This window comes from Pipistrellus kuhlii, unplaced genomic scaffold, assembly GCF_014108245.1.
Source record: "Pipistrellus kuhlii isolate mPipKuh1 unplaced genomic scaffold, mPipKuh1.p scaffold_m20_p_10, whole genome shotgun sequence".
NCBI classification, from domain to species: Eukaryota; Metazoa; Chordata; class Mammalia; order Chiroptera; family Vespertilionidae; genus Pipistrellus; species Pipistrellus kuhlii.
Window position 1 is genome coordinate 25,594,407 of NW_023425405.1, and position 25,725 is coordinate 25,620,131.

Here is a 25,725-nt window from a genome sequence, read left to right on the forward strand (position 1 = left end):
GGGGTTGTTGTGGGAATTAAATGAAATCATACCAATAAAGCACACTTATTGGTATATTTCATGTGCTAAATTGTAAGAAGCTGCTTTTTTGTTTGTTATATTAGACAGATGTGGGGCAAGGGAAAAGAAGGGAAATAGAAAAGAAAGTAGGCAAGAATCAAGGTAGTTAAAAATAGAAATGGCTACAAAAATAAAGACAACTAAAGTGATTTACAGATTTAACTTTGTTTTAAAAGATTATCCTTTTCTTTTTTTCTTTTTTCCATGGGTGACCTATCCCTGGTACACAATTCAAGAGGCACCAAAGGATACTCAGTGAAAATAAAATCATTGTCACTCTGCCTGAGCCAAACAGTGTAGCTCTTTGAGAGCAAATGATTCTACTGGTTTTTTTTTCTTTTTCTTTTTCTTGTGATTTCTCCTAGAAATACTCCATACATTGATTAGCAAAATATTCATATTTCCCATGACTTAATTTTATTCTTCCACCTAAGTGTTACAATTTCACTGTTGCACTCCTTGCTTTCTTTTTGAATGTCTTGTAACAATAATTCCTTTTCAGGAGATTCAGGGCTTTCTCCTTTCTCTTAGCCCTTGTGTTCCATTTATTTAATCAGTACCCCATTGATGGAATTTTAGGTTGTTTCCAATTTTTTGTTATTACAGATAATGCTATGATGAATAATACTGTCCATGCGTGATTTCACACATGTGAATATATTAATGGAATAGTTTCCTAGAAATGGAATTAAGTACTCAAAGGATATGGGCTATTTTAATACAGATATATAGAGGTTGTGCAGTTTAATGCTTCCTGTGGCAAGGTGTGAGAGAATGTGTGTTCCAACTCTCATCAGGAATAACACTCTCAGTCTTAACCTTTGCCAGACTGACGAGGGAAAACATATCTCAGGGTAGTTTTAATTTGCATCACTTAGTAAAGTAAGACAGAGCATCTGGACAAATATTTTAAAATCATTTTTATTTTATTTTTATCGAACTCTATGTTCATATCCTTTATCTGATTTTCTGTTGGTTATTAATCCTTTTCATATTGAGTTGAAGGAGCTCTTGATATATTCTAAAAGGGAAACTTTTTAGTTTTTCCAATGTATTTTTAATTTATCATTCATCTTTCTATTACTTTATAGTGTTGTATTTTTTTGATTTATTTATTTTTGCTACACAGTATGTTTAGATGTATATGAAGCAGACTTTATATTCCTTATTTTATGGCTCTGGGTTTTGTGACATACTTTAAAAAGGCTTGTCTCTTCTGATATCATAAGAATATTCTAAGTTTCCCTCAAGCATCTTTAAATAATAGGTTTTAGAAGTTTTGAGCAAATACAGGCTATGCTTGTCACATGACTAAATGAACTATTTGTGTCCACACCCTGATATAAATACATGTTCACAGAAAAAAATGTAGGTCTCTTTGGAAGGTTAAAAAACACTACTTTCCTCTCCCCTCACCACAACCACTTTTTGTTGTTTTCTGCATTGATCATATATTGCTTTGAGGCTCAGAAATATATTGTTTAAATAAAAATTTAATTTTACCCTCTTTAACCTTCTTTTAAGATATCACTTGATTCCTGGATCTGTCGGAATGCTAGTAATGCTGCCTATTTTGCTTTGGAAACAGTCTGGCTTCCACTCAGAACAGCTTTGGCCCAGTCCTAGTAACTTCCTTGTTGCTAAATCCAGTGGAAGCCTTTTTGTCCTAATCTTACTTTTTTTCCCTCTGGCAAATTTGAAGCTTTTGACCACGCCTCCCAGCTTGGCCTCAGTGCCTTTCTCCCTGTGTTCCTCACTCCTTCTTCCTTCTGGCTGTTTCCCCATCTGATCCCTGAGATTGGCAGGGCTCCTTGTGTGACAGGTGCTCTAAGTACTTTGCAGATATTACCTCATTTAGTCCTCACTACAATTTTCTAAGGGCCTTATGATATCATTTAGTCCTCACTACAATTTCCTAAGAGCCTTATGATTTTGTCCTCACTATAATTTTCTAAGGGCCTTATGATATCTAAGGTGTTTTCAGATGAGAAAACGGAGAAGTTAAGTAATAAGCCCAAGAGCAGGCAGCCAAGACTGGAACCCAGGGACTCTACTTTCTTTTCACCCCTTAAACTGCTATCTTACAAGCTTGCTAACTGGCCCAGGCCCCTTTCTCTGTGCCTTCTATGACCAGCTCATACTTGTGTGGGGTTACTTACCCTTTCTCTTCCACACAAATGATTCCCAAGTTTATGTTGTGGCTCTAGTCCCTGCCCTGTATTCTGGAAAGACAATCTAGACATTTTCAGTGTTCAGTGGGTATTTCCACTTAGGTCGCTCACAGACACCTTAAATTCAGCATCCCAGTATCTCCTAAGGTTGTACCTCTTGAAAGATGGTGTGTGTGTGTGTGTGTGTGTGTGTGTGTGTGTGTGTTATTTTTTCACGAGCCTGGTGCAAAAGGCTGGCAAATGAAAACAGTTATTCTAAATTTGAGGTAATGTTTTTATTTAATTAAGTTAGATTCAATTTATCAGCACCTATTGTAGGCCTTGGCTCCACCCTCAACGAACTTTCAATGATTCAGCTTCATTTCCATGTCCTTGATGTTTTAAGGCCAAGAAATATTTTGGGAAGATTGGTTGCTTTTTCCCCACAACCTAAAGTAATTTGCATATCCTGATGGGAACTTCCATTCATTTCCTAAAAGTGAACGGGGCTTCCTATCATGGAATAAATAGTCCTGAAGGCCTAGATCCGTTCAAATCTCCTGAGAGTTGGGACTAATCCATTGCAATTAGTAATTGCAGAGAACTCAAGGTAAGGCATTGGCTTTAAAAACAGTTTCATTCCAGCCGAAAGAGGAAACTTCAATCAGAAGAGGAATCTTCCAGCTGGAAGATTGGTTTTCATGCCTTTGCAATTGACAGTAATTACTATAGAAAAGGCATTACCAATTCCAGTTCTCTAGGACTGTTTTTCTTTCCATATCTTTATCAACATAAAAACTTATGAAAGTAATACATACTGACTGTAACTATACTGAGACTGCCAGCCCCTTGAGATGAGCACTGGTAACAGCTGCCTTTGCCTTACATGCCCTGCCACAGAGCACGTGAATGGGTATAAACAGGCACCATAGTAACACATACAGGGCTGTGTTATTTATTTATTTTTAAAGTAATGAAATCATTTGATGCATATTACCCTGCAACTTTTCCCCCCCCTCTCACTTAACTCTATGCCATGAATACCCCATCAAGATCAGTTAACATAGCTTTTCACTGAATAAATCTATGCTTTATTTGACCAGCTTCCTCTCAATGAAAATCCAGGTTATTTTCTGTTTTCTACCTCTATAGGCAAGGCAGTAGGAGACAGCCTCAGACATCCACTCTTACATAATGAAGCATTTACTTCTAACGAGTCCTGAAAGTAAGATTGTCGTGCTACAGGGTTGGCTGGTTTCTAAAACTACATTAAAATATGTGCAGGGTACAGGAAAAGGGAATTGATGTGCTTCTTTCTGCTAGGTACTACAGTAGGTACTTTCCACTAGTTGTTTAGTTTCATCTTGGTCTGCTGCCCCTAGTCTTGCCCCAGTCCTTCCTCTACATAAATAACCTCAAGCATGCCACTTCTTTGCTTAGAAGCCCTGCATGGTTCCCATCTCCTTCAGGATTAAGGCCATGCTGCTTACATGCCCCACAAGGCCTTCCATAGTTTGGTCTCCTCCATCTTTTCAGACTCTTTGCCCCTTTTGCACTTACTTTTATTCCAGCACTCACAAACTATTTATGATTATCTACCTTACCAGGCCAATGCAACCCTCTGCCTCCATCTCTGTTCTGATGGTTCTTCCTCAGGATCTTTCCCTGAATCTCCTCTCACACATCAGTTAGTACTCAGTCAAGTTCTGACTCTTTCAGAATGCCTTTTGCAGGCTGATGTATGAATTAGTGAGGCTAGATCATGCCCTGGTAACTTACAACCCACAGATCCCAGAGCCTTAACACAAGTTCATTCTTTGGTCAGTCTGCTTTATGTCTGGGTCATTCTCATGGGCAGCTCCCCATAGTGACTTCCTTGAAGGAGCTAATAGAGGCTTCATCATCCTGTAATTGTACCATCCAGAAGTCTTGGCTTCCCTGACACGAGAAGAGAGTATTGAGAGTATCATGCTGGCAGTTACATGTTTTAGCCCAGAGGTGACTATGTTATTCCCATTCTCATCCCACTGGGAAGTTATGTTACATACACTACCTAACTACTAGGGGGGAAGAAGTGTAACCCTTTTATTAGGCTGGAAGGAAAGGAGACGTGGACATAGGTGAATGCTAGAAACCTCTACTACAGGTGTCTTTTGGAATTATTACGTGGTTTATGTGTGTCTTCCTATGAGTATGGGTACTTCTGGCAAGTAGAAGACTTTCTCATGTTCATTTTATATTTCTGGTACATAGAACATAGCCAAGAAAGACTTATTGAATAAATTCACTCATACAAATCAATAATCTACACTTATAGACAGGACACTAAATAAAGTTTGGAGGTCAATAACTCACTTATAATCACAAAACCAGACTCAAACTTAAGTCTGTTAGATTCCAAATCTCATGTTTTTAGAAGAGATTCTGCAAGTTGATTTCTAGGTCTAATTGGGGACAATAAGCTGTTCACCCAGGGGGCATGAATTCAATCTTAGAGACATAAGAATCCTAACAACTTCTTTATAACACCAAGTCTGAGATGCCCCAGGAGTATACCTACCAGACCTCCCCTTTTGTTTGGGGAGGGTGCTGATAAGTTAAGTAGATCTTTATGACCCAAGATTCTCTCAGGAATGGACTTAAAATAAAACAAAGCAAGAAAAACCAGTACCTAGTCAAACCAAGCATTCCTCTGCTCTCAATACATTTGAATTTGATAAAAACCCTACTTTCATCCAACTGTGTTACAGAGTGCTCTAGAAATGGAGTTTGAAATTGGGTTTGAGCACCAGCTCTGCTACTTCCTCACCCCATCACTCGACCTCTGGTCTTCTCTTTCCTTATCCTTTAAACTAACACTGATATAAGAATACTAACTTCACTGTAATTTTGAGTAGACCACAAAGTGCTAAATTTTGTGCTCCATTGACTCAAATTTCCAATAGAACTTCAGGTAAGTACCCTACTGTACCAGGGCTCTCCAGAGAAATAGAACCAATAGGATTGGCTCACCTAACTATAGAGGCTGAGGAATTTCAAGATCTGCAGTTAGCAAGCTGGACACCCAGGAAAACCAGTGATGTAGTTCCAAAAACTGAGCCCTAAGGATGGCCTGTTATATAGTCTGAAGGCAGGAGTTCAATGTTCCAGCTCTAGCTTTCAGGCTGAGAGATAATCCAAGTGTCTCTCTCCCATCAGTGTTTCAAGAAAGAAAAATTTGCCTTAGTTTTTATTGTTGTATTTAAGTCTTCAATGGTTTGGATGAGGCCCACCCACAGGGGTAGAGGGGAGAACTACCTACTTTACTTAGTCTAATTAAAATGCTAATCTTATCCAGAAACACCCTCATAGACACACCCAAGAATAATATTTAACAAAGATCTGAGTTTGGCCAGCTTGGCTCAGTGGTTGACCATTGAGCTATGAACTGGGACAGCACTGTTCTATTTCTGGTCAGGACTTGACTCCTGGTTTGGGGCATGTAGGAGGCAACTGATCAATGATTCTCTCTCATCATTGATGTTTCTATCTCTCTTTTCCTTTCCTTCCCTCTATGATATATATATATCTCCCACAAAAAACAAACATCTGATTGACCCATGGGTCAATCAAGTTTATATATAAAATTAACCATCAGGCTTAAACTTCCTTGTATGCCTTCATAGTGTATACTATTTGCTAATCTACAAAACTCTTATGCTTGCATTCCTTTTATGTTGTTGCTATTTTGAGTTGTTAAAAAAAATTTAAAAGACAAAATACTGGAAGTGAAGTAATTTCATCTCCTAAAATATTTGTAAATGAAAATTATTTGCTGTCCTGGCTGGTGTAGCTCAGTGGTTAGAGGGTTGGCCCACCTACTGAAGGGTCTCTGATTCCATTCTGGGTCAAGGGCAGGTTAAATCCCAGGCCCAGTTGGGGAGTGTGTGGGAGGTAACCAATCCATGTGCTTCACATCAATGTTTCTTTTTTCTTTCTTTCTTTCTTCTTCTCCCCCCCCCCCCCCTCTCCCCCTCTCCCTTCCACTCTCTCTCAAAATCAATGGAAAATTATCCTTGGGTGAGGATCAACCAAAAAAAAAAAAAAAAAATTGTGCTGAGTCTAATGAGAATTAAGTTAAAACTAATCCCCACCCCTATTCATGTTTTCCCTTACTCTGATTTATTTATTTTTCTTTTTTGGTTGCTAATCTTCACTTGAGGACATTTTTCCATAGTTTTTTTAGAGAGCAGAAGAGGAGGGAAAGACAGAGAGGAACACAAAGTGAGAGAAACACATTGATTGGTTGCCTCCTGTATGTGTCCTGACCAGGGATGGAGCCAAGGAGGAGCCTGCAACCAAGGTATGTGACCTTGACTGGATTAGAACCTTGGACTTTTCGGTCCGCAGACTAATGCTCTATCCTGCAGGGCCTGACTTATTTTTTAACTTAAAAATAATAGACTTCAGTTTTTAAGGCAGTTTTAGGTTCACAGGAAAACTGAGTGGAGGTATAGAGATTTCCCATATAACTAGTAACCTCCTCTCCCTCCATGAACAACCTTCCCCATTATCAGCATCCAGCTTCGTAGTAATATATCTGCTATAATCCATGAACCTACATTGACACTCATCATCACGCAAAGTCCATAAAGTTTGCATTAGTTTTCTTATTTTATTTTATTTTATTTTTTATTTTTTGCATTAGTTTTCACTGTTGGTGTTGAACATCCTTTGTTTTTTTACAGATTGTACCCATCCATTAGAGAATACAGAGTAGTGTCACTGTCCTAAAAATCCATGTGCTCTGCCTATTTATCCCTTCTTTTTCCTGTTACCTATGGAAACCACTAATGTCTCTACTGTTTCCACAGTTTTATCTTTTCTAAAATGCCATTGGCTTCTTTCACTTAATAACATACAGTACATTTACATTTTCTCTACTTTATGGCTGATCACTCATGCTGATTTTTATCAGAGTATTTAGCCCTAGCTGACAAATATGTTTATCTGTTTGCATACATGTTATTATCCACATTTCCCACTAGAATAGAAGCTTTTGGAAGGAAGGCCTTTGTTTACCACTGTATCCCAGTTCCCATAAAAGTGTCCAAAACTTACTATGCTCTCAAAAAATAATTATTGAATGTATGTATAGATGAATCTTTTTTTTTAAACTATAAACCTTTTATTTAGGGAATTAGTTCTGATATGTGTGATGCAAGAGTTAATCTGATATTTCTGTCTCAATGGGGCTTAAATTAATTATTCTTAAAGAGTTTGGATCCTTTTTGATTTGGATATGGGATTGGAGAGTTCATCAGTGCCCAACACAATAGAATAAATTTGGTTTCCAGCAGAGTACTATTTTAATTTTTTTAAATGTAGAAGTAGAGTATAAGTGGGATCTGGCATTTTCTGGTCATAGCTGACTGTTTAAAATGTTTTACCTTTGAAAATTATAAAAGTAATGAAGTTTCCTTCCCTGCATACCCATTGACCCCTAATCCTACTCCCCAGAGGTAACCTGCTCTAAGAGTTCTGAAAGTTTTATGCAATATATAATTTTGTGTTATGTAGGAGATCACAGATTAACTCACTCCCTACACTTGGATATACAAAATGTAGTAACTCTTTTGCTCTAACTGATAGGTTGTCTACCTCACAAGTCCTTCCCCATTGGACAGCAGGGAAGCCTAATTCTGCCAATTAACAGGAACTGTGTACACTCTCACACCACGTGGCAGCTAAGGGAGCCCTGGACCTCTAAATTCAGGCCCCTTTTCTTTTTTTTTTTTTTGTATTGACAAACAGAATTTGTAAAAAGAAAAAAAAATCTATGTTCTCAAATGAGGAGAAGACACTTCAACATTTCCCTAAAACAAAATGGCAGAGTTGTTGAGTCCATGGAATATTTGCCCGGCACCCAAAAAAAAAAAAAAAAATCACAGGAGGTCAAAGGATATATCAACTTTGATCTCAGAGCCATCAAAAGCTACAGCAACAAAAAGGAGCAATAATATGAAACTTCATAATAAAGGCAAAAATTAAAGTTATTTTCATTTCAAAAAAAAAAAAAGAAGAACAACTAACCTCAGTAGCAAAGGCCTTCTTCTTTTTTTAATTAATTAATTAATTAATTTTTACATATTTTATTGATTTTCCCCCCTCCCTCCCTCCCACACATCCCCTCCCTCCCCAGAGCTTTATGCCCATTGGTTGTACTTATATGCATGTATACAAGTCCTTCAGTTGATCTATTATCTCCCCCAGATCCTCCTCCCCTCCCCGCTGAAATTTGACAATCTGCTTGTTGCTTTACTGTCTCTGTATCTATCTTTTGGTTCATCAGTTTATAATGATCTTTATTATCTACAAATGAGTGAGGTCATGTGGTGTTTCTCTTTCATTGATTGGGTTATTTCACTCAGCATGATGTTCTCCAATTCCATCCAGGTTGCTGCAAATGATGAGAATTCCTTCTTTTTTATGAAAGCATAGTATTCCATTGTGTAGATGTACCATGGTTTTTGGATCCAATCATCTGCTGACGGGCACCTAGGCTGTTTCCAAATTCTGGCTATTGTAGATTGTGCTGCTATGAACATAGGGGTGCATATATCCTTTCTGATTGGTGTTTCTAGTTTCTTGGGATATATTCCTAGGAGTGGGATTACTGGGTCAAATGGGAGGTCCATTTTCAGTTTTTTGAGGAAATTCCACACTGTTCTCCACAGTGGTTGCACCAGTCTGCATTCCCATCAGCAGTGCACAAGGGTTCCTTTTTCTCCACAACCTCGCCAACACTTGTCGTTTGTTGATTTGTTGATGTTGGCCATTCTGACAGGTATGAGATGGTACTGCATTGTTGTTTTGATTTGCATCTCTCGAATAATTAGTGACTTTGAGCATGTTTTCATGTGCCTTTTGGCCTTCCTTCTGTCTTCTTTTGAAATTATTCTATTTAGGTCCATTGCCCATTTCTTAATTTGGATCATTCACCTTCCTTTTATTTAGTTGTATAAGCTGTCTGTAGATGTTGGAGATTAAACCTTTATCAGTGGTGTTATTAGCAAATATGTTCTCCCACACCGTGGGCTTTCTTGTTGTTTTGTTGATGGTTTCTTTTGCTGTAAAAAAGCTTTTTATTTTGATGTAGTCCCATTTGTTTATTTTCTCTTTAGCTTCCATTGCCCTAGGGGCAGTATCAGTGAAGATTTTGCTGCCTGTGGATGCTTCTAGTATTTTTATGGTTTCCTGTCTGATGTTTAAGTCCTGCATCCATTTTGAGTTTATTTTTGTGTATGGTGTAAGTTGGTGATCTAGTTTCATTCTTTTGCATGTGTCTGCCCAATTTTCCCAACACCATTTATTGAAGAAACTGTCTTGACTCCATTGTATATTCGTGCCTCCTTTGTCAAATATTAATTGAGCATAGTGATTTGGGTTGATATCTGGGTTCTCAATTCTATTCCATTGATCCATATGTCTGTTCTTGTGCCAGTACCAGGCTGTTTTTTTTTTTTTTTTTTTTTTTTTTTTCATAATTAACTTTTTTATTCTTTTTTTTTTTTTTAATTTAAATTTTTTTTAAATTAATTAATTTATTTTTTTTACATATTTTAATGCTTTTTTTTGCCCCCCTCCCTCCCTCCCCCATGAGAACAGTGGCTTTGTAATACAGTTTGAAGTCTGGTATTGAGATCCCTCTTACTTTACCCTTCTTTCTCAGGATTGCTGTGGTTATTCGGGGTCTTTTATTGTTCCAAATGAACTTTTGGAGAGTTCTTTCTAGGTCAGTGAAATATGCCGTTGGTATTTTAATGGGGAGTGCATTGAACCTATAGATTGCTTTAGGAAGTATGGACATTTTGATGATGTTGATTCTACCAATCCATGGACATGGTACGTTCTTCCATCTCCTTACATCTTCCTCTATCTCTTTTTTCAGTGTCGTGTAGTTTTCTGCATATAGGTCCTTTATTTCCTTAGTTAAATTTATTCCTAGGTATCTTAATTTTTTTGGTGCGATGGTAAATGGAATTGCTTTTTTAGTCTCTGTTTCTGTAGTTTCACTGTTGGTGTATAGAAATGCCATGGATTTCTTGGCATTAATTTTGTATCCTGCTACATTGCCAAATTCATTTATTAAGTCAATTAGTTTTTTAATGGAGTCTTTTGGTTTTTTTTTATGTACAGTATCATGTCATCTGCAAATAAGGATAACTTTACTTCTTCTTTTCCAATTTGGATGCCTTTTATTTCCTCCTCTTGTCTAATTGCAATGGCTAGTACTTCCAGTACTATGTCAAACAGGAGTGGCAAGAGTGGGCATCCCTGTCTTGTTCCTGTTCTTAGAGGGAATGGTTTTAGTTTTTGCCCATTGAGTATAATGTTGGCCGTGGGTTTATCATATATGGCTTTTATTATTTTGAGGTATGATCCTTGTACTCCCACCTTGTTAAGAGTTTTTATCAGGAAAGGGTGTTGGATTTTATCAAATTCTTTTTCTGCATCAATTGATATGACTATATGATTTTTATCTTTCAATTTGTTTATGTGATGTATCACATTTATTGATTTGCGGATATTGTACCATCCTTGCATTCCTGGAATAAATCCTACTTGGTCATGGTGTATGATCTTTGTGATGTTCTTCTGGAGACAATTTGCTAGAATTTTGTTGAGGATTTTGGCATCTATGTTCATGAGGGATATTGGCCTGTAATTCTCTTTCATTGAGTTGTCTTTATCTGGTTTTGGTATTAGGGTGATGCTGGCTTCATAGAAGGAGTTTGGAAGTGTTCCTTCCTCTTGGATTTTTTTGAATAGTCTGAGGAGGATAGGTTTTAGTTCTTCCTTGAATGTTTGGTAAAACTCTCCTGTGAAGCCATCTGGCCCTGGGCTTTTGTTTGCTGGAAGCTTTTTGATGACTGTTTCAATTTCTTCCCAAGACACTGGTCTATTGAGATTTTTAGATTCTTCCTGATTGAGTTTTGGAAGTTTGTATTTTTCTAGGAATATGTCCATTTCCTCCAGGTTGTTCAGTTTGTTGGCATAGAGTTGTTCGTAGTATTTTGTAACAATCTGTTGTATTTCGGTGGGGTCTGTTGTTATTTCACCTCTTTCATTTCTGATTTTGTTTATTTGGGTCCTCTCTCTTTGTTTCTTGGTTAGCCTGGCTAGAGGTCCATCTATCTTGTTTATTCTTTCAAAGAACCAGCTCTTGGTTTTGTTGATCTTATCTATTGTTTCTTTGGTCTCTATGTCGTTTATCTGTGCTCTGATTTTTGTTATTTCCTTCCTTCTGCTTACACTGGGCTTTTCTTGTTGCTCCTTTTCTAACTCTTTGAGTTGTAGAGTTAGATCATCTGTTACCCTTTTTTCTAGTTTTTTGCAATAGGCTTGTAAGGATATGAACTTCCTTCTCAAAACTGCTTTTGCTGTGTCCCATAGATTTTGGATTGTTGTGTTTTCATTGTCATTTGTTTCCAGGATGTTTTTAATTTCTTCCTTGATTTCTCTGGTAACCCAATCCTTGTTTAATAGCATGCTGTTTAGTCTCCATGTGTTTGATTTCTTTGGATTATTTTTATTGTAGTTAATTTCCAGTTTTATGCCATTATGGTCTGAGAAGATACTTGATATGATTTCTATCTTCTTGAATTTGAAGAGACTTTGCCTATGTCCCAAAATGTGGTCTATCTTTGAGAATGTCCCATGTGCACTTGAGAAGAATGTATATTCTGTGGCTTTGGGGTGCAGTGTTCTGAAGATGTCAATTAATTCCATCTGGTCTAGTGAGTCATTTAGGATTGATATTTCTTTGCTGATTTTTTGTTTAGATGATTTGTCGAAGGGTGACAGTGGGGTATTAAAATCTCCTACTATGATTGTATTGCTATTAATCTCTCTCTTAATGTCCTCCAGCAGTTTTTTAATGTATTTGGTTGCTCCTGTATTGGGTGCATATATATTTACCAGGGTTATTTCTTCTTGTTGGATTGTTCCCTTTAGTATTATCAAGTGGCCTTCATTATCTCTTATTATGTCCTTCACTCTGAGATCTAATTTGTCAGATATAAGTATTGCTACCCCAGCTTTTTTTTCATTTCCATTTGCCTGGAAAACTTTTTTCCATCCCTTCACCCTCAGTCTATGTGCATCTCTTTTTCTGATGTGGGTTTCTTGTAGACAACAGATGTATGGGTCTTGTTTTCTTATCCAATCTGTTACCCTATGTCTTTTGATTGGAGCATTTAATCCATTTACATTTAAGGTTATTATTGATAGGTACTCATTTGACACCATTTTTATTCTATACCCGTGTTCCTTCTTCACTTCTTATTTCTTTATTTTTACAGTAGATCCTTTAGCATTTCTTGCATTGCTGGTTTGGTGGAGATAAATTCCTTCAGTCTTTTTTTGTCTGTGAAGCTCCTGATTTCCCCTTCAATTTTGATTGATAGCCTTGCTGGGTACAGTATTCTTGGATTCAGACCCTTACTTTGCACGACTTTGTATATTTCACCCCATTCCCTTCTTAAATTCAGGCCTCTTTTCTGACTCATCTCATGCAACATGCAGGGAACCATATGAGACAGTATCTGCCCAGCCCGTCAGATGGAAACTTGATGACTTTCAAGTTTCCCCTCAACTTAAACACTCAGACTCTGGGATTTTGGTTTGGGAAGCAGGATTACTATAATATGCATGATTAATCCTCTGCCTCCCTGTCTCTCTTCTTCCCATAGGCCACTGAGCCTGAGGGTTGGGCTTTAAAAAAAATATATTTTTTTAAAATATTTTTTTAATTTTATTGATTTTTTACAGAGAGGAAGGGAGAGGGATAGAAAGTTAGAAACATTGATGATAAGAGAGAATCATCCATCAGCTGCCTCCTGCACACCCCCCACTGGGGATGTGCTCGCAACCAAGGTACATGCCCTTGACCGGGACCTTCCAGTCTGCAGGCTGACGCTCTATCTACTGAGCCAAACCGGTTTCGGCTGGGCTTTTATTTTACATCTCCTTACTGTCTTCTAGGGACTTCTGTGGCCTACCTTCCTCCACCTCAAATCTAACAGGAAGTGCAGAATTCAGGGAGAGAAATAAGCTTGCTGATATGGGAATAAACATACATTGGGAAATACTTCAAAACTGATGCCTGTAACATATATATATATATATATATATATATATATATATATATATATATATATATATATGTATAATTTTAACTGATCAGAAGTGAGGTTATATGACATATAATGCTCTGTTTCAATTTAGTGTTTCTTGAGGATATTTTCATACACATACACACACGCCTACCTTATTCTTTTAAAAGAGCTACATAATATTCCATAAAAAGTAATATAGTTTATCTAGCCCGTCTTCTACTGAAGGTAACTTATGTAATTTCCAATATTTTCTATGCAAACAATGCCATAGTAAATATTATTTAGTTTTGATTTTCTTGAATATTTGTGTGAGTATATTTTTTTGACATATCACTAGCAATGGAATTACTTTATCAACTAGTGTGTGCGTTTAGGATTGTCTAAAAATATTCAAGCACTTTACATTCTCACCCATTGATATGAAAGGCACAGTTTTCCATTAAGATAACAGATTTTGTACATTACATCAAAATGGCAGATCATTCCTCACTTGAAAATGTGCTTTAAGAATTCTAACTGCAGTCAGCATTGTGAAATAATTCCTCTTAAAGATAAGGATCACTGGCTCCTATACTATTTTTATTTTCTCTTATCATCATGTGCCCCCCCAGCTCCCCTACATTTTTTCAAATAAATTATGTTTCAATGTTTTTTCTTTTTTTTTTATAACTTTTAAAAAATATTTTTTTAAATTGAGTTTTGAGAGAGAGAGGAAGAGGGAGATGAGGAGAGAGAGAGAGAGAGAGAGAGAGAGAGAGTGAGAGAGATGAGAATAAAACATTGATTGACGGCCTCCCCTACAGTTTGGGGAACCTGTGACTTTTTGGTGTACGGAAGGACACTCCAACCAACTGATGAGCCACATTGGCCAGAGCATGTTTCAATATTTTCTTTTCTTTTTTAGTTTAGATCTGTGAATAAATTTTCTGACCAAAATTAAGTTATCTAGTACCCTTTTGTGAAATTTACTAGGAAATCTTTACATCATTGTTTTTCTTAATCGAGGCCTGTAAAAAACGACCTATAAGTCTATTAAAATGTACAATTTGATTGCTTGGGTTTCCTAAAGAAAATGTTTGTTAGACTATGGGAATCAATTCCACATGGCAAAACCATTTCTTAAAAAAATACATATTTTTATTGATTTCAGAGAGGAATGGACAGGGAGAGAAAGCTAGAAACATCAATGATGAGAGAGAATCACTGATTGGCTGCAGCCTCCAGCCCCACAGTAGGGATTGAGCCGAAACCCAGGAATCAGACTGTGATATCCTGGTTCATAGGACAACACTCAATCACTGACCATGCTGGCTGGGTGGCAAACCATTTTTGAGATGGTATTGCAACAGGTAATAGGAATAGCTAAGGAATTCCAGAACAGAGAAAACTGGATGGGGGATTTAATATCCTGTTTCCCCGAAAATAAGACAGTGTCTTATATTAATTTTTTCTCCCAAAGTTGCGCTAGGTCTTATTTTCAGGGGATGTCTTATCTTTCCATGCGCTAGGTCTTATTTTTGGAGGATGTCTTATTTTCGGGGAAACACGAGGTATGTATGTGTGTGTGTATATATATATATATATATATATATATTACTGGGTTAGAATGAGTTTTATATTAGCTAAAACTGTTTGGATGATTAATATATTTCTATTTTTATCTTGAAAGAACTTGTAGCAAAACATCCAAAAGCACCAGGTTTATGATACAGAATTTGTGAGGTTTGGTGGATCCACATCCTATCTTACCAAATTGCACATATTTGAATAGTAGTATACCAGCCACATAATCAAGTTCATTTAATTTATGGTGTGTGAAAGTGTGTTTATTCTAAGAAATGAAAAAGACAATATTTGTGAGATAAACATTTGAAGGCAGTGCATACTGGCCAAGTGTTCCCATTGGTATTTCTATAAGTCCAGAATACTTTAAATCTGGTTTACCACACCTGGGAACTTTCAACATGGTCTCATCACTTACTCAAAGACATTATGTGAAAATTTTAGGCAACCTTTTAAACATTTTTTCAGCATGGATAAACTATGACTTAAAGAATAATGCATGGAAGGATTAATTAGAAATAAGAGTGTTTAAAATAAAATTTGGACCATTTGAAGAAACTCGTCTAACTTGACATTGTAATTACATAATATGTACTTTGAGTATAAACATTAAGCTTTAATGAATACTTAAAGGCAAAATTACATCAGCAAGATACTATAAGGTTCCTTTTTATATTTTTAGGTGTTTTAAATAGTTGCAATGGCTTTAGATGATGATTTAAAATGTTACATATAATACAGTTTTGCCTGCTAAGTTCTCCATATTTTGTAAACGGTTTTACTCCTTTGGGTATAGAGTATTTTTTGACTAGTGTCATGATATATCTATGCTGTATCCTGGATGTACAGTCATGTTTCAGTCATCGTCTAGCTTTGGCTGCTGAACTCAGTTGTAAGACTGTTCCCTCTTTCTGTTAGAACGCCTTTCAGTTCTGTACTGAATACTGTAACTACTGTAGGAAATGTCACTTCTTCTTTGAAGGCTGTTTTGTAATATGTGTAAGAAGTGGAATTGTCTTTCTAAAGAAAATCATTCAAATATGACAATGATAGTATCTGTGTTACACCATTCAAAGTGCTGTTCAGTTGTTGCGACAAACTATTACATATCATTTAATAAAGGGACCAAAATGAAAACACACAAACAGTTTTTATAACTATGCAAGTGATTAAGAGAGGATGAGAATACATTTGGACAAAAGAGGGAAAACAGGAAGGAAGGAGATGAGTCATTTGGTTAACTGTGTAATGTGGGTGACAGGGTCACAGATGTTGGGAGTCATGTAGACCTGGGTGGGAATTCCAGCTCTGCCTTATACTCTGTGTCTCAGCTTCTCCAGTTCCATTTGTTGTGAAGGCCAAATGAGATAATACATGTAAAGTGTTTAGTATTCAATACATGCTTACTTTAAGTACTATTATTATGTACCTGGTGCTATGCTAGAGGTTTAACATGCACTAGATACTAAAGGGAATGCAAAAGGAAGTACTAGGTTTTATTCCAGACTAGTTGGAAAAACACACAGCCCATTAGAAACCATCTGGAAACAATGAAGACCATCAAAAGCACTAAGTGCCCTAGAAACTCAGATCTACTTTGGAGTTGAATTTTGTTAATAATTTGTTCTTGGGAATTTGATACCTTTTGAAGAGCTGTCTTTAATTTTTCAAGACTTTCTTGAAAGCATCTCATAAATCATGTGACAGGTTATGTCAACCTCATTTTTTAAAAGTCCAATTACGTGTTTGTTGTGGTTTCAAGAGAATCAACATCCTGAAATTCTATAAAAAATTTCATTGGTATCAGGGCTGAGAAATAGCTTCAGGGTAGAAATGAGGTAGATTTGGTTCTTGCAGTGGGTTTCAAAGGGAAATTTTAGGCTTCTTTTTAGGATTATTTTGTGAAATGTCAGAGTCTTGTATATGTCTGTGGTTGAGGGTGCAGTGATGCCTGTCCTGGGCCAATAGAGGAAATGATGAAATAATGAAACTTAATTGTGCACTGTCCAACCAGGAGACAGAGGGAAGGCTGCAGCTTTTCCCCAAACCTGGCCCTATTTCATCATGACATATCACTGGTGGTACCATGGAAATACTTCTTAGGACCTTCTCTATTTTCTCTATCATTCCTCTCTTACAGTTTTAGAGTTGATCAGACCTGGATCTGAGCCCTCGTCCTTCTGGCTTTTATTACCTGTATGACCTTAGGGAACTCGTTTTAATCTATGCTTTTTCATAGTCCAATGGAGAAAATGTTCATGAATGTGCATTTCAACAAACACTTAAGGAGATTCCGGTTTGGGACGAAGGGGAACTGAAATCTGGAGAGGTGGATTGGCTTGCCTAATACCATACAGCTACTCTGTGGCAAAGTCCAAAATTGATCCAGAGTTTCCTGACTCCTGGTCCAACATTCTGTTCATAAAAGCAGTGGCCTATTGGGGGTGGGGGTGAATGTCTGGGGAAGCATCCTCTAGTGTTGTCTTCTACATAAAGCAGCTACAATATTGCTCTTCAGAAAGACCCTAGATAGACTCGCTCAATCAGCTCCAAGGCACACCACCTGACCTGCTTGCTTCTCCTGCATCTCAGCTTTCCCAAATGTTACACCTTCTTCCTCAAGCTCCAGGTAAAAACCTGGGAATTATTGAAGATACCTTCCTCTCCCTCATCCCATATGTAATTTTCAGAAAGTCCTGTTAATTTTTCCTTATAAGTTTCCATTCATCTCTCACCTGGACCATCACTTTTTATATGGTCTCACACTGAACTTTCTCCACAATGTGATTCCTTTTTCTCTCTACCATCTGGTTTAAAAACCTTGAATGATTTCCTATGACTGTTAGGTTGGAAGTATAATAGGACCTCCAGTGCTTTTTAGTCTTATTTTGTACCATTCTTTTATTCTCTGAGCTCTTTCTTCAAATTTCCTGAAGGTGTCAGATCCTCCTTGCCATAGGGGCCTTAGCACATGTAGCTCTTTTGTCCAGAGCACTGTTTCCTCTCTTCTTCTTCCTTTGCCTAGTCAACTCCTACTCATTCTTTTTTATTTTATTTTATTTTTTTTCTACTCATTCTTTAAAAAAAATAAAAAAAAAAAAATAAATATATATATATATATATATATATATATATATATATATATATATATATATAATTGCTTTTTTTTACAGAGAGGAAGGGAGAGGGATAGAGAGCCAGAAACATTGATGAGAGAGAATCATCGATCTGCTGCCTCTTGCACACCCACCATTGGGGATGTGCCCGCAACCAAGGTACATGCCCTTGACCAGAATCTAACCTGGGAACTTTCAGTGCTCAGGCCAATGCTCAGTGGATCACTGAGCCAAACCAGTCCTGGCTCGTACTCATTCTTTAAATCTTAACTCAAGACTGACTTTTCTAAGAAAATCTTTTCTGACTGCTTCCAGTTTGCTGAGTTACTGTTACACTCCTAGACCCATCCATGCCTCCCCTTCCCCCCCTCTTATGTGTATCAATCTGAATTTCATATACTCATTTGAATAACTACTTGATTAATTTCAGCCTTTCCCACTCTATTATATGTTCCATGAGAGCAAATAACATAATTGATTTCACTTACTATTTTTCCTACAGTATCTAGCTCAGTGCCCAGCACATAGTAGGTTCTCAAAAAATTATTTAATGAATGAATGAAGCTTATATTAAATTCTTTCTTAAATCTCCACTTCATCTGTCTCATCTGGTTTCAATCACCCTAAGCCTACCTTTCATATATATTTACACTTACCAGTAGTTGGGCACATGTATATACATGTGTGTCTTTTACAGTCTCTTTATCTTAAGGTAAGTTCTACATTTCATCTTGGTCATCTTTAATGATATTTTCTAATCTGAAGGTCTCAGATAGGAAATAGAAGGGGCCTCATGATTGCAGGGAAGGGAAGTACTTAGTACATTACCCTTCCTCTCTCTCTTTTACTGAACTGTTGGGGAAATCCCTTTGGTCATGAAAGGCCACAGATTATCATGGTTTGTATCAAGGTTTTAACAGTAGGTAACTCATGAAAAGGCGATAGAAAGCCATAGCTTTCATAACCCATTGAATTTCTTTACCTTTGGGAATTATACTATTAAAGTACACTCTGAGACCTTTTGTTAGATTATCTCAGGGATTTCATGCCATTATAAATCATTATTGCAAATTGATAACCTATACGTAGACATGGTTGGGCACCTTACCAAGTGTGAGTTCAACAGGGTAAACAAACTATTGGGCTGAGGAAGAAATGGGGTGGGGAGGCTTAGAGATGTTCTCTGGAGCATCTGGGAGTATCCCCAAGAATCAGAAAGTTGGCATAGTGTAACTAGGGATTATCCAAGATAAGGTATCCAATGCCTTTGCACTCAATGCTTAGTAAATATATGCAATTCTTTTATTACTATAAAAAGTAAGTAGGCACTTACATTTTAGTTGGGAGAAGAAATAAAAGGCACAATTCTCTTTTTTTCCAATGCATAGGCACATTGAAATGTATTTATTTATTAAGACACTTCAGCAGTCTATTGCATTTTTATTAAATAGGACCTTTCTTTTAAAATGCAATCCTGTTCTCACCTGGTGGCTTAGTTGGTTGGAGTGTCATCCCATATACCAAAAGGTTGTGGGTTCAATTCCGTTCAGGGTATCGATATATACCTAGGTTGTGGGTTCAATTCCATTCAGGGCACATATCTAGGTTATGAGTTTAATCTTTGGTCGGGAACATAAGGGAAGTTACTGATTGATGTTTTTTCCTCTCTCTTTCTCTCTCTCTCAAATTAATAACTCATAACCTTGGGTGAGGATTAAAAAAATACAGTATTAGCCAAAACCGGTTTGGCTCAGTGGTAGAGCGTCGGTCTGCAGACTGAAAGGTCCCAGGTTCGATTCCGGTCAAGGGCATGTACATTGGTTGCTGGTCGATGTTTCTCTCTCATCAACGTTTCTAGCTCTCTATCTCTCTCCTTTCCTCTCTGTAAAAAATCAATAAAATATATTTTAAAAAATACAGTATTAAGTAGAAGAATCCTTAACATGTTTTGGGTGTTGGAAAAGAGGAAGATTTTCTGAGTAACTTTTGTATAACCACTAAATTCCTGCCTGAGCTTTCAGGATTTGTTGAAAAATAGGTCTTTTGTTTTTCACACTCTTATTCTTTCCACAACTTTATCATACTTTTATTCATTCTTTGTGGATCTTATCACAATGTGTTATTGTTATTAGTGTGTTCTACTGTTTTTTTAAAAACAGAATTGTGTCATTCCTACTCAGCTATAAGCTCCATGGGAGCAGGAATCTCTGCTTGATGACCTCCATTATATCCATAGGTCCCAGAACCATCATCTCTGGTCTAGGATGGGTGACTAATAACCATTTATAAGTACCAATCTACTTAGCCTCCCAAGAGCCTACAAGACAGATATGATTATCATCCTCACTTTATAAATGAGAAAGCTGAGGCATAGAGAGGCTAAATAATTTGCTAATCATGGCAGAATTTGTAATGGATGCATTCATCATGATGACCTTCTGCCACAAACAAATGCTGGTTAGAAGAACGGAGGGAGGCTCCATGGGAGCAGTTGCTGAGCAGCTTTGGCTATGCAATGTACCAATTACTCAGACAGGCAGGCCAGGCTTTCAGTGAGCCGGAAAGCCTGCTACAGTGTGCCCCTGAGGTGGGGGAGGGGTGGTGAAGGGGAAGGAGAACAGCTGAGGACATGGTAAGTGGAGTGGACAAGTCTAGTCAGAAGTACTTGAGGAGCCAAGCTGATCAGTTCTGTTGTTTCCTAATATTCCTCTTTTTCTGGATTGAAAGTCAAGATCTATGGTAGATTTTTTTCTATATTTGTAAACAGAATGGCCTGGTGGGGAGGGGGTGTTTATTCTCCAAGATTCCTAAAGCTCAACTTAGTGCTTGAGTGCTTTCTAGCTACGTAACTGATCCTATCCTGTCAGATACATTGAAAACTAAAGCAGTAATGGGTTCAGAGAGATTCATGCTGGCCTTTTTCTTAAAGATGACTTTATTTTTTTAAAAAAAAATTAGGTCTTTAAAATGTATTTTTTAAAAAAGTTCTTTACAAATTATTTATGCTTATGGATTTTTTTTTTTAAAGAAACCAACCAGTATAGAAGGGCACAAAGTGAAAAGCGAGAGACCCTCATCCAGAAGTGTTGTATGTATGTCTCAACCTGTATAGAGTCTCACTTTTCACTTGTATAAATGGGAACATATTATATTATGTGTCCTTGTTTCTTAAATAGATTTATTTTGGGGGGAGACTTTTGGGGTAACATGACAGATTGAGCACATAATTTTTCTGCCTTCTACTACTGCACTATAACTACAGATTTATGTCAAATATTTATAAAGATAGAACAAATAGAAGAGGAATCAAAAGGTCTTAACATTTTGGAAGCAAACAAGTAGACAGAAGAATGGCAACTGGTGTAATAGACCCAGGAAAGTGAAACCCTAAACTGACTAATGAGAAAGCTGAGAGCTACCTCCTCTAACTCAGATGCCAAAAGGCTCAGTAGCTGATGGCCGGAACCAGTGGTCAGCAAACTGTGGCTCAGGAACTATATGTGGCTCTTTGGCCCCTTGAGTGTGGCTCTTCCACAAAATACCATGGCCTGGGCAAGTCTATTTTGAAGAAGTGGCATTAGAAGAAGTTTAAGTTTAAAAAATTTGGCTCTCAAAAGAAATTTGAATCGTTGTACAGTTGATATTTGGCTCTGCTGACTAATGAGTTTGCCGACCACTGCTCTAGGGAATCTGACCTGTGCAAGCAGAAAGGCATAAATATATGGACACAGAATTGCTCAGATCATTCTACAGGAAGCTCAAAGTCAGTAAACTTCATCCTCAGGCTTAAAGCTTCCAATCAGCCCATCTCCCCCTTTTCTTTTCTTTTCTTTTCTTTTCTTTTCTTTTCTTTTCTTTTCTTTTCTTTTCTTTTCTTTTCTTTTCTTTTCTTTTCTTTTCTTTTCTCTTTTCTTTTCTCTTTTCTTTTCTCTTCTTTTCTTATTTTAAAATATATTTTATTGATTTTTACAGAGTGGAAGGGAAAGGGATAGAGAGTTAGAAACATCGATGAGAGAGAAACATCGACCAGCTGCCTCCCACACCCCCACCACTGGGGATGTGCCTGTAACCAAGGTACATGCCCTCGACTAGAATCGAACCTGGGACCCTTCAGTCCACAGGCTGACACTCTATCCACTGAGCCAAGCCAGTTAGGGCCTCCCTCTTCTTTTAGACATGAGCAGGCAACCAGCTATGTGAGGATGGTATCTAACATGAGGAAGTAAAAAATAAACAGAAAATGAACTTGGAGGAACCAGATTGTACAATCAGTTATCAGAAAACCTGAAATTATTCTCAGGGAAAATATTTCTTCCATGAAAAAAACAATGAGATGTTATAAAAAGTAATGTTTGAAAATGAAAATAATCCTTGGGTATTGGAAACACATCAGAAGTGAAAAACACAAAAGAAAAGTTGAGTAAAAATTCCAAGAAACTACAACAAAAGAAAATAATTGAAACTAGGAAACAAAAAGAAGAAAGTTATGAGTCCAGGAGATCTAACAGCTGAACAACAAAAGTCCCAGAAAGAAAGAACATAGAGAACATGGAGGAGAGGATACTTTTTAGAGCTTAAGGACATGAATTTTGATATTAAAGAGGCCAATGGTTGTTGAGCACAAGGAATGAAAAACTACCTCCAGCATAATTGTGAAATTTTATTAGCTTGAGAATAAGGAAGATTCTACAAACTTTCATAGAGAAAAGATAGGTTGCATACAAATAATCAGCAATCAAAGGGGCTTTGAACTTTGAAACAGTAGCACTGGAAGGCAGAAGATTGAGGGTGAAATCAATACTTTTCAAATATGTGAAGGGCACTTAATTCCAACCTAGATTTCTAAGTAAATCAAAATATGAGTCAAGTGAGAGGATGCAAAAAAAAAGATACAGTCAAATATTTAAAAAATTGCAGCCCTAGCTGTTATTGCCCAGTGGTTGGAGCATCGGCCTGCACACCAAAGGGTTCCGTTCCCAGTCAAGGATAGGTACCTGCTCCAGTTGAGGCACATGTGGGAGGCAACTACCGTATTTTTCGGACCGTAAGACGCACTTTCCCCCCCCCCAGAAGTGGGAAGAAAAAGTCCCTGCGTCTTATGGTCCAAATATAGCCTACACATATACTTTAAAAAAAAAGTTTTTTTACTTGCCCGGCTCTGTGTGGTCTCTGTGTGCTTGCCCGGCTCTAAAATGGTTCTAAATGCTGCTGTTTACTTTACAGGGCTGATTACATGTGTTTATGACTGTGATGTTGGGTTTTAATGCACATAAAATATTTTCGGACACTGTTTGTTTCAGAATCTTTTTTTCTTCATTTCCCTTCTCTAAAAACTGGTGCTTCTTATGGTCCAGAGCGTCTTATGGTCCGAAAAATACGGTAATCAGTATCTCTCATATCAATGTTTCTCTCTCCTTCTCTCTTTCTTTCTCTCTCTCTCTCTCTCTCTCTCTCTCTCTCTCTCTCTCTCTCTCTCAAAAAAAAAAAAAAATCAATGGAAAAAAATATCCTCAGATAAGGAGGATTAACAAAAAAGAAAAATTGCAAAAAGTTCCCCTTCTAAGGAAGCTTTTAGAAGATACACTCTGTACAAATGAGTGAATAAGCCAAGAAAGAGGAAGGCCTGGAATACAGAAGATCCATCGTTTTGACGAAGGGAAGGGAATCTCCTGGAGAGTGATAAAGGGAGATCCCAGGATGACAATTATGCTTCAGAAATAGAGAGCAGTCAGTGCATATTGGAACAGCATGACTCAGGAGGTAGGTTGAGAGCTGCCATTGCCAAGTCTTCTGCCATACCAGTCTTTTAAAAAAATTTATTATTGTGACAAAAATCACTTAATTTTTACCATCTTAACCATTTTTAAGTATACAGTTCAGTAGTGTTAAGTATTTTACATTGTTGTGAAATATTATAGATCACCCCAGCTTTCTCATTTTACAAACCTGAAAGTCAATACCTATTAAACAACTCAAAAGAAGGATTGAGTAAAAAGTTGAGGAAACTCCACAATTCTACTTTCTGTTTCTGTGAATTCAACTGCCTCATATTTGTCTTCTGTCACTGGCTTTGGTCTCTTAGCATAATGTCCTTAAGGTTCATCTTTGTTGTAGTATATGACAGGATTTCCTTTTTTAAAAAGGTTGGATAGAATTCAGTTGTATGTATATACCACATTTAGTTTGTCCATTCATCTGTTGATGGATATTTGGGTTTCTTGCACTTCTTGGCTTTGTGAACAATGCTGCTCTAAAGCAATAAACACAGAAGTACACATATCTCTTTGAGACTGCTTTCAATTCTTTTGGATATATACTCAGAAGTGGGATTTCTGAATCATGGTAGTTCTGTTTTTAATTATTTAAGATACTGCCATACAATTGCATCATTTTACAGTACACTAATAGTGCACAGGGTTCTAATTTCTCCACATTCTTACTAACCCTTGTCATTTTTTGTTTGTGTGTGTATGTGTTTAATAATCATTATAATAAAATATTTCATTGTGGGTTTTTTAAAAATGCATTTTTTTTATTGATTTCAGAGAGAAAGGGAGAGGGAGAGAGAGAGAGAAACATTAATGATGAGAGAGAATCACAGATTGCTTGCCTCCTCATACTGGGATCAGGCCAAAATGGGCAGTTGGACATCCCTCTCACAATCCAGAACTGCTGGCTCCCAACTGCTCCCCTAACTGCTTCTGTCTGCCAGCCTGATCACCCCCTAACCACTCCCCTGCCAGCCTGATTAATGCCTAACTGCTCCCCTATCAGCCTGATTGCCCCAACTGCACTCCCCTGCAGGCCTGGTCAGCCCTAACTGCCCTCTCTTGAAGGCTTGGTCACTCCTAACTGCCCTCCCCTGCTGGCCATCTTGTGGTGGCCACTTTATGTCCAAATGGGGGCAGCCATCTTTGATCACATGGGGGCAGCCATCTTGTGTGTTGGGGTGATGGTCAGCTTGCATATTACTCTTTTATTAGATATGATTTTGAAGTCAGTAAATATGAGTTTTCCAAATTTGTTCTTTTAAAAAGTTGTTTTGGCTATTCAGGGTCCCTTGAGATTCTTTAAATTTTAGAATGAATTTTTCTATTTTTATAAAAAATGCTATTAAGATTTGAAGGAATTGCATTGAATCTATAGATTGCTTTGGGTAGTCTGAATATTGTACCCATCTTTTTAGTTGCATAAAACTAGTAGAAAATGAGTTTTACCAAAGTGATGGTATAAAACAATAAAGTGGAAGATGAGAGACCATGGGGAATTGATAGATTACCTAATGGGATTAGCTACTGGAATACTGTACTGAGAGGCCATTGGACAGTGTGGAAGAATTATAGGTATAATTAGGTATAAAGGTATTCAAGCTAATTAAAAAACATGGTGATTATTAAATTTGGGGGAATAAAAACAAAAAGGGAAGCATTATCATACCACATTATAGTATTTGGCTATGATTAACATTTGCATGGATATATAGTGTAAATATTGAATATTTAATTAATCAAAAGTATAATGTATATTAAGTTGTGAAAGAAAGCACAGTGTTAGGAGAGTTAGACCTTCATTCGCCCATAATAAGAAGTCAATAATGAGTTGAAAGACAGCAGTATGGTTTGTTTAGTGCTATGCTATGCAATATAATAGTTGCTAGTCAGCACTGGATATGTGACT

General features: G+C 37.1%; 1 long non-coding RNA gene across 1 annotated transcript; it reads right to left on the reverse strand.

Annotated features, from left to right (window-relative positions):
* Positions 1–12,617: 12,617 nt before the first annotated feature.
* On the reverse strand, positions 12,618–23,292 carry LOC123652004. Its single transcript, XR_006741023.1, has 3 exons — positions 23,282–23,292; positions 17,496–17,503; positions 12,618–12,731 (listed from the first exon to the last, which is right to left on the reverse strand). It is a non-coding gene; the product is annotated as an uncharacterized LOC123652004 (long non-coding RNA).
* Positions 23,293–25,725: the final 2,433 nt, after the last annotated feature.